Genomic DNA, 12,060 nt, shown 5'->3' with positions numbered 1-12,060 from the left:
CTTGCTTCCTTTTTTGAGTCAGTCTTTTGGAGAGGCTTAGATCCCCGCTGACTCCTTTTGCTTGACTCAAGCAAAATAAAACTCGCTGAAGATAAAGTTTGTCTTTCGCGTGTATTCTTACTCAAGAAAAGACAAGGACACTTTGTGTCAGATTGATAATTGGTAACAATTCCACCACCACCGTCATCACCAGTTGCCATTGAGCTGATTCATGGCACCTCCATGTGTGTCAGAGTAGGACTGTGCTCCACAGGGTTTTCAGTGGCTGGTTTTTCAGAAGATCTCCAGGTCTTTCTTCCAAAGAGTCTCTGAATGAACTTGAACCTTCAACTTTTCTGTCAGCAGCTGAGTGCTTAACTGTTTGCACCACCCAGGGACTCCCTTCTCTTCATTACTCATCTTAAATTCTATGGTAAATCATTTCAGCCTCTCCCCTCCTCTCTCCTTCTTTTTCATACTTGCATGGCAAAACTACACAGCTGGTGAATTCTACCTCTGCCAACTCTGCCCTGCCCTCATGCAGCTAGATGAGGCTGGACAAAAACAGCCACACTGACCACTCTCATTTTAAGTCTATGATCCAGACCTCAGGGATGCCCATACCATTGCCCAGCAGCCATCCTGTGCTTGCAGAGTTTGCTTAGTCTCCTCCCATCCTAGGTGACTACTACATACATTCTCTCTCTGCTCAGACACCAACCCCTCCTTCCCCATTCTTATTTTGGTGAATGACCTTGCTTCCTACTTTACTGAGAAGACTGAACACATCAGAAGACAATGTTTACAGATTCCCACCACCACCTTCTGATGTCCTTGCATCTGAACTGTGAGATGGGCATCCACTCTGTCATCACTGGTCAGCTGTCCTTGCTCCCAGCAGAGCCCATCTGTCATGGATTGAATGATGTCCCCCCCCCCCAAAATGTGTGCATCAATTGGGCTGGGCCATGATTCATGGTATTGTGTGATTTTTCTATATGTTGTAAATCCTACCTCTATGATAATGAGGGAAAATGGGTGGTTACTGAAGCAGGACTCAACCTACAGGATTAGATTGTGTCTTGAGGCAATCTCTTGAGATATAAGAGATAGAAGCAAGAAGAGAGACAGAAGGAACTGCATACCACCAAGAAAGAAGAAGAGAGACAGGGGAACTTCATACCACCAAGAAAGCAGCACCAGGAGCAGAGTGCATCTTTTGGACCTGGGGACCCTGTGCCTGAAAAGCTCCTCAACCAGGGGAAGACTGATAAGAAGGCCGACAGAGAGAGAAAGCTTTTTCCTGGAGCTGACAGCCCGAATTTGGACTTTGAGCCTACTATACTGTGAAGAAATAAAGTTCTCTTTCTTAAAGCCATCCATTTGTGGTATTTCTGTTATAGCAGCACTAGATAATGAAGACACCTTCCCTCTGCTGGTGCCCTAGACCTCATCCCTCCTTATCTACTTAGAGGTGTCTTTCCAGCAACTCTTCCCCTTCTGTGCCCTTTATCATCAGTTTTTGCTCTTAACTGCATTACTGTGGTGGCTATGAGAATGCTCATCACATGCCCCCAGTCAGAGGGAGAAAAATTGACTGGTGGACCCAGGTATTGCCTCTGAAATCTGAAATCTTTGTCATGTTTGCTCTGAGACCATGTGCAGTGTGATGAATTGCATTTATAAGGCATTTCTAGCCGTGGTCTTATAACTTCCACAAAATGGTTTGGTGGGACTCTGCAAATAGTATTCATGGAACCCTTGTGAGGATTTAATATTCTGCAAATAAGGTGCTTGGAACCCTAATGGAGGGGAGTGGTCAGTTTTGCCATCCTGCTAGGCTTTAAAAGACCAATCCCACAGAGGTGTGGGGTAGGGAACGTCACTACTATCAAGAAGCACCAGGAATGGAGCATGTTCTTAGGATCTGGGGTCCCTGTGCTGAGAACCTCCCAGGTACAGGAAGCAAAGAAATCTGTAACATTGGAGATGGTACAAGAAGTTGAGAAGCATGACAGAGTCTAGAGGCAGAGAAATGGAGGTGGAAGAACCAGGAGACCAGCTCCAGAGGGCTGTGGTGGGCCTCCTGGCCCATGGAGTGCCAGGGAATAAGAGAGCTGAGCGCATTTGGGCAGGAGGTTCGCTGGCAGAGTGCGGTGCCTCTGGGCACTTATTGGCTGAGCTAAAGAGCTGTAGCACATGCCCTAGCAGGGCAGAGGCCAGGCCTAACCAGGGCCTGCTGTAGAAGCCAAGAAGGAGCTGTACTGCTCAAAAAACTATATCATGAGTTGTTCCTGTTACCTCCAACTTGATCCTGAATTGCACCCTGTTACTTCCCTAATAAACTCCATAATGGTGAGTATGGTATGTGAGTTCTGTGTGGCCGTTGCAAGGAATTATTGAGCCCAGCAGAGAAGTAGAGAGTGCAGTGAAAGGGATGGTTGGTGTTAGAACTGATAAAAAGTTTGGATAATAAGCATCAGTTTTGGGCTGATGCTGATCTTGATTATTCTCTCTCCTCACCCTGAAGTTAGAGGAGGTCTGAAGCTGCCTCTTTATAGTCCAAGCTCCTCATGGATGCCTTACATCCAATGACTGAGAACAGCAGGGAAACTAAGGCAGAACCATTCCTCCTTGAATGGCTGACTTAGGCTCAAGGGCTTCCTGACACCCTTACTGCACTTACCGTAGGCTCCACCACATCTAAGAGCATTCCAGCCACACTTCCTTCCTTCTTTCCCTCCGTGGGCTCTGACTTGCATCTATCTGATGGCTCTCTCAGCCTTTTCTTTCTCCCTTCCCATTTTCTCACAGATGTCTCCACTAATAAAATCCTTGCACACTTAATACTGTATTGGTGTCTGCTTCTCACAGGACCCTACATAACACAAGTGGTATCAGGAGTTGTCCCAGAAAACAGGGAAAAAATGGGGATTTGAGACTGGCTGCCCTCTTTCAAAGGAGCCTTTGTGGTGCAGTGGTTAAACTCTTGCCGCTAACTAAAAGCTTGGGGGCTTGAACCCATTAGCCACTCAATGAGAGAAAGATGTGGCAGTCGGCTTCTGAAAGGATTTATAGCCTTGGAAACCCTATGAAGTAGTTCTCCTCTGTCCTATAGGTTCGCTATGAGTTGGAGTAGACTCTAAGGTGATGAGTTTTTTGTCATTCTCCTACAGGCTAAGACAATGTTGTCCTGGTGGTAGGTGGGGCGTGTATAGCCCACAGCACAAGATGGAAACTCAAATGCTAAGGATTTCACTCGTGGGGACCTGAGAGAATTGCTCCATCTCCTTTGTTTCCTTGCACTTTGAAATATACTAGTTATTTCCGATTTCTCTCCTATTTGTTTTATTTTTTTTGTCTTTTCTCCTTCCTTCCCTTCTCTCTTCCCTCTCTCCCTCCCTTCCACCCTTTTTCCTTTCTTCCTTTTGATTATGAGGGAATCCAAACACTAAATAATACTATGTGGTTATGCTAAAAGAAAACTTTCTTTAAAAGTATAATGCCAAGATGGATGGAATAAAAAGAAAGGAGAGAAAGTTACTAATAGAGTCTAAAAAGGAAATGCCCATGATTCTGCAGCCAAGGCAGTGGTTTTCAACTTTCAATCCCTCTCCTCCAGTTGAGTGTTTTATTTTCAGAACAAACACGCTGGAAACACTACTTCTGATGGGTTCCTGGTAAAAGTCCAAACTGGTATAACTACTTTGGAACTCAAATCAGCTTTATCTAGTGTGTTTAAGAGAGCAGTGGTGGTTCAGGGGTAGGGTTCTCACCTTCTATGCTGGAGACCTGGATTGGATTCCTGGTCAATACACCTCATGTGCAACCACCTCTCATCTGTCAGCGGAGGCTTGCGTATTGCTATGATGGTGAACAGGTTTCAGCAGAGCTTCCAGACCAAGATGGCCTAGAAAGAAGGGCCTGGCAGCCTACTTCTGAAAATCAGCTAGTGAAAACCCTATGGATCACAACAGTTTGATCTCATTGTGCTTGGGGTGGCCACAAGTCAGGGGCCCACTAGACAGCAGCTAAGAACAACTATATGGTTAAAGCGTATATGCCATATAATCCAACAATCCTTTTCCTGGTCATATATTCTGGGGAATTTCATACGTATTTGCCTCAAGAGACATGTACACTAATGTTCATGACAAAGCTAGTATAAACTCAAATATACATCAACAGAAAAATAGCAATACTGTGCCATATTCATAAAATGTAAAACTCCACAGCAGTCAATATGAGTGACTTGCAGCCTCACACATCAAGGACGACTCTCCTTCAAATAACAGTGTTGACCAAACAAGGCAAATCCCAGAAGAATGCATACAGTTAGAGTCTACTGTTCATGAAGTTTAAAAACAGGCAAATCTGAATAATACTAGGCTGGGGGATAAACATATTTACTGTAAAAATCTTTAGAGAAATGCAAGAGAATAATAAACACAAGACTCACGATAGAGGGGAATGGAGCCGGGGAGGGGCCAATGGTAGCTTCCTCAATTCTACTTCTTACCCCAGACATGAGTGCCAAGGCATTTACTTGATCACAACTCCTTAAACCAGCATTTTTCAAACTGCAGCCTGTGAACCATTCCTGGTTAGCGCTGATAGAAAAGAAAATAGCAAAATTCATTGCAAGGATCTTTAGCAAGAACTACTGACATTGGAACAAAGCTACAGTCAATTGTTAGGAGCTATGTCAGTGTGAGGGCAGGGACGCCGTGAAAAAGCTAGAAATAGGTCATTTGATCTTTTGCTCACTGTAAAAAAGCTAGAAATAGGTCATTTGATCTGTTGCTCACCGTGAAAAAGCTAGAAATAGGTCATTTGATCTTTCGCTCACTGGCGTCTCTGTTGATCTTCTGGTGATGTTCAATCTGATGTGCAGGGCAATTCTGTTTCACGAAGGATTTGATGTGTTGCTTACATTTCACTTCACATACAACTAGACTAAATACATTTCCAGAACTGAAAAGGCACATAAATTAACTGGAAAATTATGGAGGAATAACCAGTGATAGAATAGTAAATATGAATGGAAAATACAGTAGAACTGCTTTAAATTTCTTTTAGAAACACATAATGAGTGCTTTTTAGAACCTCTTTGATGTCCAAATCACTTCTACCAAATTTCATTGAAAAACACATTGAAGGATGTTAAATTAATTATGGGTGCCAAACTGAGTAGCCAGTGTGTTGAAAAACTTTGTTTTCAGATTGGAGTTAACTGTTTCTGCCAACTGCACCACATCAAAATTGTTGTCATGATACTAAGCTAAGTATATAGACTGAAGTATAAGCTTCACATTTTTTCTAGTTGAAAATCAACCTCATTAGGAAAATATTTCTGAAGACGATACTTAAGTATGAAAATTGCCATTCTTGTTAATATTTTTGATAATATTAACAAACTAAATTTGAAATTTCTAAGGAAAAAGAGTTATTATCCTAAAGGCGTTATTCTTATGGCACCCAAGTCCTGGAACTATTTGATCTAGTTACTATATGTTCTTAACATTGTTGCAACATATTAAAGAGAACGTTATTAATAAAGGCATTGACAAAAACCATTAGAGATATTTATCTCCCTTCTCTGTCTTAAACTTTTAATTATTACTTTCCAAAAGAGAAGTTTGAAGCAGTAAAGAAGAATAATTGGATGAAAGATGCATTGATTTACAAAATCCTGGAACAATATTTAATTTGGGTTTTAACATTTACATGAATTCTTTGATGCTCCTCCCTACAAGAGTTGGCACTTAATTCCTTCCTATTATGTGTGGGCTGGACTTACTGACTCATTCCTAACTGATGGAGTAAGACTGTTGTGACAGTGACTCTGAGTCTAGGACGTACGTTGCAGCTTCCATATTGGTCTCTCTCAGATCACTTGCCCTGGCCAAAGCAGCCCAATGGAAAGAACCACGTGGCTAGGAACTGAAGCCTTCTGGGACCAGCCAGTGAGGACCTGAGGCCTCTCCTGACAACCATATGAGTGAGCCACGTCAGATGTGGATCCATCAGCCCCAGTCAAACCTTCAGATAATGCAGGCTTGACTGCAACCTTGTGAGAGGCCCTGAGCCACAAACATGCAGGTAAACCTCTCCTGATTGCTGACTCTCTGAAACTGGGAGATAATAAAGGTTTATTGTTTTTAGCTGCTAAGTTCTGGGTAAGTTGTTGTGCACCAGGAGGTAACTAATACATGTCCAAAGAGGGTAGTAAATTATTGTACTTTAAGTTTGATTAGCTCTAAATTAACTATAAGATAGTAAATGTATGATTATTTGATTTTTAGATTTCTAAAAGAGTTTCATCACAAGTGGACAGAATGTACTTTATTACCGTTCACAACAGCCTATATTTTGAAGTTTGATTTCCAACTGTGACCCAGTGAAACACAAAAGGAAGAGCCAGGCTATGGTAGGCAGATTCTAAGATGGCCCCCATAACCATCCCCTGGTTTTTGCATTTTCCATTATTCAATCAAACACTAATGTAGGTGCTGCTGCAAAAGGATTTTGTAGATGTAATTAAGGCCCAAATAGTTGGCTTTCAGACAGGGGGACCTGACCTGACTGGATGGGCCTGACCTAATCAAGTGATCCTGTAAATGGAATATCCTCTCCTCAAACAAAGAGATTCAAAGTTCTCCTTTGTAGGTTTGAAAATGTAGGGAGATACATGGCAAGGAATGCTGGTGGCTAACAGCCAGCAATGAAACTGGGGCCTCCACCCTACAATAGCAAAATCAGTTCTGTCAACAAACTCCTTATGAGCTTGGAGTTGGACCCTGTGCTCCACACGAGAACACTGCATTGTGAGACCCTGAGCAGAGAAACCACCCATATCATGCCCGGACGTCTGACCTACAGAACCATGAGCAAATAAATCAGTGTTGTTTTAAACCACTAAGATGATGATTATTTGTTAGAAAATTAATACACAGGCTCAACTGTGAAACAGATAAGCACATAGGACTTTCTCCACTGGAATGAATTTATGAGGTATCATGTATACTAAACCTAGCTGCATGAAATGAAATGTTTCCTAATTTCTCTTTTTGTAGTTTTCATTTGGTGATTTTTACGGCATGCAACTAAACTTTAACACAACAATATTTGTCATTCAGTCATTCAACACAAATTAATTTAGTTCCTACCATGTGCCAGGCAGGGCTCTATAGGCTGGGGAGACAGTTTAACAAAACAGCCCAAACTCCCTGTGCTTGTGGATCTTACCTTCTAGATTGTTTACATGAGGGACACAGGAGCCATTGGAACATTTCAAGTGAAGAAGTGACAATCTAAGTGACATTAGCAGGATCACTGACCACTGTGGGGAGAACAGTTGCGGGTAGTAGGGAGGGGCGGCACTAGTGGCACAGTTCAGGAGTGAGAGGGCGGTGGAGACTAAGGGGAGAAGAGAGCCTGTCTACCATTTTGTCATCTGATGTGATTTCTTATGTGTTTAAATCCTACCTTTTTGATGTTAATGAGGCAGGATTAAAGGCAGTTATGTTAACGAGGCATGTCTCAATCTAGAAGATTAGGTTGTATCTTGAGTCAATCTCTTCTGAGATATAAAAGAAAGAAGCCAGCAGAGAGACAGGGGGACCTTCTCTCATCAAGAAAGTAGTGCCAGGAGCAGAGTATGTCCTTTGGATGTGGGGTCCCTGTGCTGATATGCTCCTAGACGAGGGGAAGATTGATGACAGGGACCTTCCTCCAGAATCCACAGAGAGAAAAAGCCTTTTCCTGGACCAGACACCCTGAATTCAGACTTCTAGCCTCCTAGACTGTGAGAGAATAAATGTCTGTTTTTTAAGTCCATCTGCTTGTGGTATTTCTTTGGTAGCAGCACTAGATAACTAAGACACCTGGAGTAGAGCATGAGGTTCTATACTTGTAACAAGGTTCATGCTGATGCTGCTGGTCTTCAGATTACTCTTCTAGTAGCAAGAATGTAGACCAGGAATTCCCAACATGGATGTGTATCAGCCTCATGAGTAGGTTTGTTAAGTAAGCAATTCCTGGGTCCTGTGCCCAATATGGAGCCCTGGTTGTACAATGGTTAAAAGCTTGGCTGCTAACCAAAAGTTCACAGTTCGAATCCACCATCTGCTCCTTGGAAACACTATGGGGCAGTTCTACTTCTCCTGTATAGGGTAGGAATTGACTCGATGGCAATGGGTTTTTTTTTTTTGTTTTGTTTTGAGTTTCCAGTATGGAGCCCTGGTGGCCCAGTGATTAAGAGCTGGGCTGCTAACCGAAAGGTTGGCAGTTCTAGTCCGTCAGCCCCTCCTTGGAAACCCTATAGGACAGTTCTAGTCCAGTAGGGTCACTAAGAATCTGAATCTACTTGATGACAATGGCTTTGTTTTTTTTTTTTTCACGGGTGCCTAGTTATCTGTTGTGTCCAGGAAGAGGTCTGGATAGGTTGTAACAAGCGTCTTAAATGCTCCTGATGCACTAGCTGGGAATCAAACCTGGGTATCCCACATGGAGGGCAGGAATTCTACCACTGAGCCACCAATGCCTTACTGAAGTCTCACAGACCTGTGTTTTTTTAACCCTTGTAAGAGAGAAAGATGAGCTCCTGGGTGGCGCAAATTCTTAAGCATTTGACTACGAGCTGAAAGGCTGGAGGTTTGAACCCACCCAGAGGAGCCTCAGAAGATAGGCCTGGAGACAGGCTTCCAAAAGATCACAGCCTTGGAAACTCTATGGAGCAGTTCTACTCTGTACACATGGGGTTGCCATGAGTGGGAATTGTCTCATGAGTGGGAACTCATGGCAACTAACACCACCACCACCACCCAGAATATGTAAAGAACTTTTACAATTCAACAATAGAAAGGTAAAAGGACAAATAACCCAATTAAAAAATGTGCAAAGAATTTGAATAGATATTTTTCTGAAGCCCAAGCCCAGTGCCTTTGAGTCGATTCTGACTCATAGCGACCCTATGTGACAGAGTAGAACTGCCCCATAGAGTTTCCAAGGAGCACCTGGTGGATTCAAACTGCCGACCCTTTGGTTAGCAGCCATAGCTCTTAACCACTACACCACCAGAGGAAGATGCATATTTTTTTAAAGAAGACATACAGTAAGCATGTAAAAAGTTACTTAACATCCTTAGGCATTAGGGAAATGCAAATGAAAACCACAAGGAGATACGACTTCAGTCGGCAGTGGGCGGGGAGGATGGCTAAAATAAAAAAACAAGTCTGGGCAAAGCAATGGAGAAATTGGACCTCTTATATTTGTGGTGGAAATATAAAAAGGTACAACTGCTGTAGAAAACAGTTTGGCAGTTGCGCAAGCTAAACAGAATTACCATATGACCCAGCAATGCCACTCCTAAGTATATACACAAAAAGGTGGAAAACATATGTTTGCACAAAAACTTGAACAAAAAAATTTACGAATGTTCAGAAAGTGATTTTTCATAGTAGCCAAAAAATGAAAACAACCTAAATGGCCATCAAGTGATGAGTGGATAACAAAATATGGTACATCCATACAATGGAATGTTACATAAGAGGAAGAAAGTATTGGTACGTGCTATAACATGGATGAACTTGAAAACGTTATACTAAGTGAATGAAACTCCCTATGTAATAGGTGTCCAACTTGAAAATGACTCCATTTATATGAAACGCTCAGAATAGTCAGATCCATGCAGACAGAAAACAGCATCTGAAGTGAAGAAAGTAAATTAGCGTTTGCCAGGGAATGGGAGGAAGTGGGGAATTGGGAATGACTGCTAACAGATCTGAGTTTCTTTTTGGGGTGATAGAAATTTTCTGGAATTTGATAGGGGTGTTTGTTGTACAATGCTGGTGAATATACTAAAAATCCACTACACTGTACACTTTAAAACGGTGAATTTTATGTTGCGTGAATGTCATCTCAGTTAAAAATACCAAAAAAAACATATATCGGCTATAGAAGACCTGACTAATACCCATAACCCACTGTATCTCCCTGTGTGCCTGCCTGCCTGCCCAGCTGCCTGCCCACTTACCTATATCTAACCCCACACCAAAAATCAAATACACAATTTTCTGAAGTACATCTAGTACATTTACAATTATTTTATTAGCCTATAAATTAAATCTCAATATTTCACACAGACAGCATTCTATAACTTCAATGCATTACATGAAAAACATTGACAGTAATGCCCTCACCAAATGATTCATACGGAAATTTGCAGGACATTCCCCCAAATTCAGAGTTTAAAACTGAAAATGACAGAACAGTTAGTAGTCACAATGATGAAAAGTGCTCCCACAGGGAGTGTTTCCTTTCCCGCAGGCCTTGTACCCCTGGGTGTGGAGGTGGGCAGTTGTCCTTTCTCCTCCTTGCTGCTCTCAGATCTTTCTCCCTCCCTCCTTCCTAATGTCCCCAACTGTGAGTCTCCTGTTATCAGATTACAGCCCCTCCTCCTCTCATTGTAGCTCTAACCTACGGACCTTGAACCATTCCCCACATTTCTTGACTGTTGTAATTGTTTTTATTGAGGTGCAAATATACACAACAAGACAAACGTGGATCCAACAATTTCTACAGGTATAATTCAGTGATGTTGATTTCATTCTTCAAGTTGTGAAACCATTCTCGCTATCCTTTTGCAAATTATTCCACCACGATCAACATGAACTCAGAGCCCCTAAGCAAAAACTCTCCCTCTTCCCCTCCCTCTGGGGAAGCCCACAAAAGCCATTAATTCTGACTCATAGTACAGAGTAGATCTGCCCCACAGGGTTTCCAAGGAGTATATGATGGATTAGAACTGCTGATCTATTGGTTAGCAGCTGAACTCTTAACAACTGTGCCTCCAGGGCTCAGCTCCTGGGGAAGAGGGTGTGAAAACGCAGGACAAGAGAGGCTTATGTTCATTTTCAATAAGTCCTCCTGTGGCACTAACAATTTTTGGATCTATATACTATTTCATGTATGTGAGATCATACAGTATTTGTTCTTTTGTGACTGACAATGCGCTCAGCATAATGTTTTCAAGGTTCATTCATGCCGTGGGATGCATCAGGACTTCATTTTCCTTTATGGCTGAGTAATAGTCCATGGTATGTATATGCCACATTTTGTTTATTCATTCACCTGTTGATGGACATTTCCTTAGTTTCCACCTTTTGGGTCTTGTGACCCCCACATTTCTTGACTCTTTTAGCTCCTGGCTCAGGGTCACTGGAGCATCTCTATCTCTGCCCCTGTCCTCAGGCAGCTAGAGGAGGCTAAAGATAAACACGCAGCCACGTGACTGCTTTCACAAAACTCCATGACCCAGACCTCAGGGGTGCCCACTCTGTTTCCCAGCAGTCACCCTGTGCTTGCAGAATTCGCTCAGTCTCCTCCCATCCTAGGTGACTACTGCACACCTTCTCTGCTCAAACACCCACCCCTCCTTCCCCATTCTTATTTTGGCGAATGGCCTCACTTCCTACTTTACTGAGAACACTGAACATATCAGAAGACAACTTTTACAGGTGGCCAGCACCATCTGCTCATGTCCTTGAATCTGAACTGCAGGATGGGCATCCAGTCTGTCATCACTGGTCAGCTGTCCCTGCTCCCAGCAGAGCCCGTCCCTCTGCTGGTGCCCCAGATCTCATCCCTCCTCATCTGCCTAGAGGCATCGATCCAGCAACTTTTCCCCATCTCTCTCCTTTATTGTCAACTTTTGGTCTGAACTGCATCACTGTGGCAGCCATGAGAATGTGCACAGAACCTCAGTTAGAGGCAAAATAACTGACTGATGGCCTAGGTACTGCCTCCTGAAATCCATTGCCATGTTTGTGCTGTGAACACAATTCCCACAGGCTTCTTCCAAGCAGTGATTGAGAACAGCAGTGAAACTAAGGCAGGACCAGTCCTCCATGGAAGGCTGACTTTGTTTGCCTCAAGCGCTTCCTGATGCCCTTACCGAACTGTCCTTAGACTTCACCACATCTAGAACAATTCTAGCTACCATTCATTCCCTTTCTCCTTCATTTGGGTTCAGACTTGCAACATGGTCTGGTGACTCTTCCTGCCTTATCTAGTTCCCTC

The sequence above is a fragment of the Loxodonta africana genome, chromosome 1 (assembly GCF_030014295.1).
Source record: "Loxodonta africana isolate mLoxAfr1 chromosome 1, mLoxAfr1.hap2, whole genome shotgun sequence".
Classification (NCBI taxonomy): domain Eukaryota; kingdom Metazoa; phylum Chordata; class Mammalia; order Proboscidea; family Elephantidae; genus Loxodonta; species Loxodonta africana.
The sequence above is the reverse complement of the archived record's forward strand: the minus strand, read 5'-3'. Positions refer to the sequence as shown.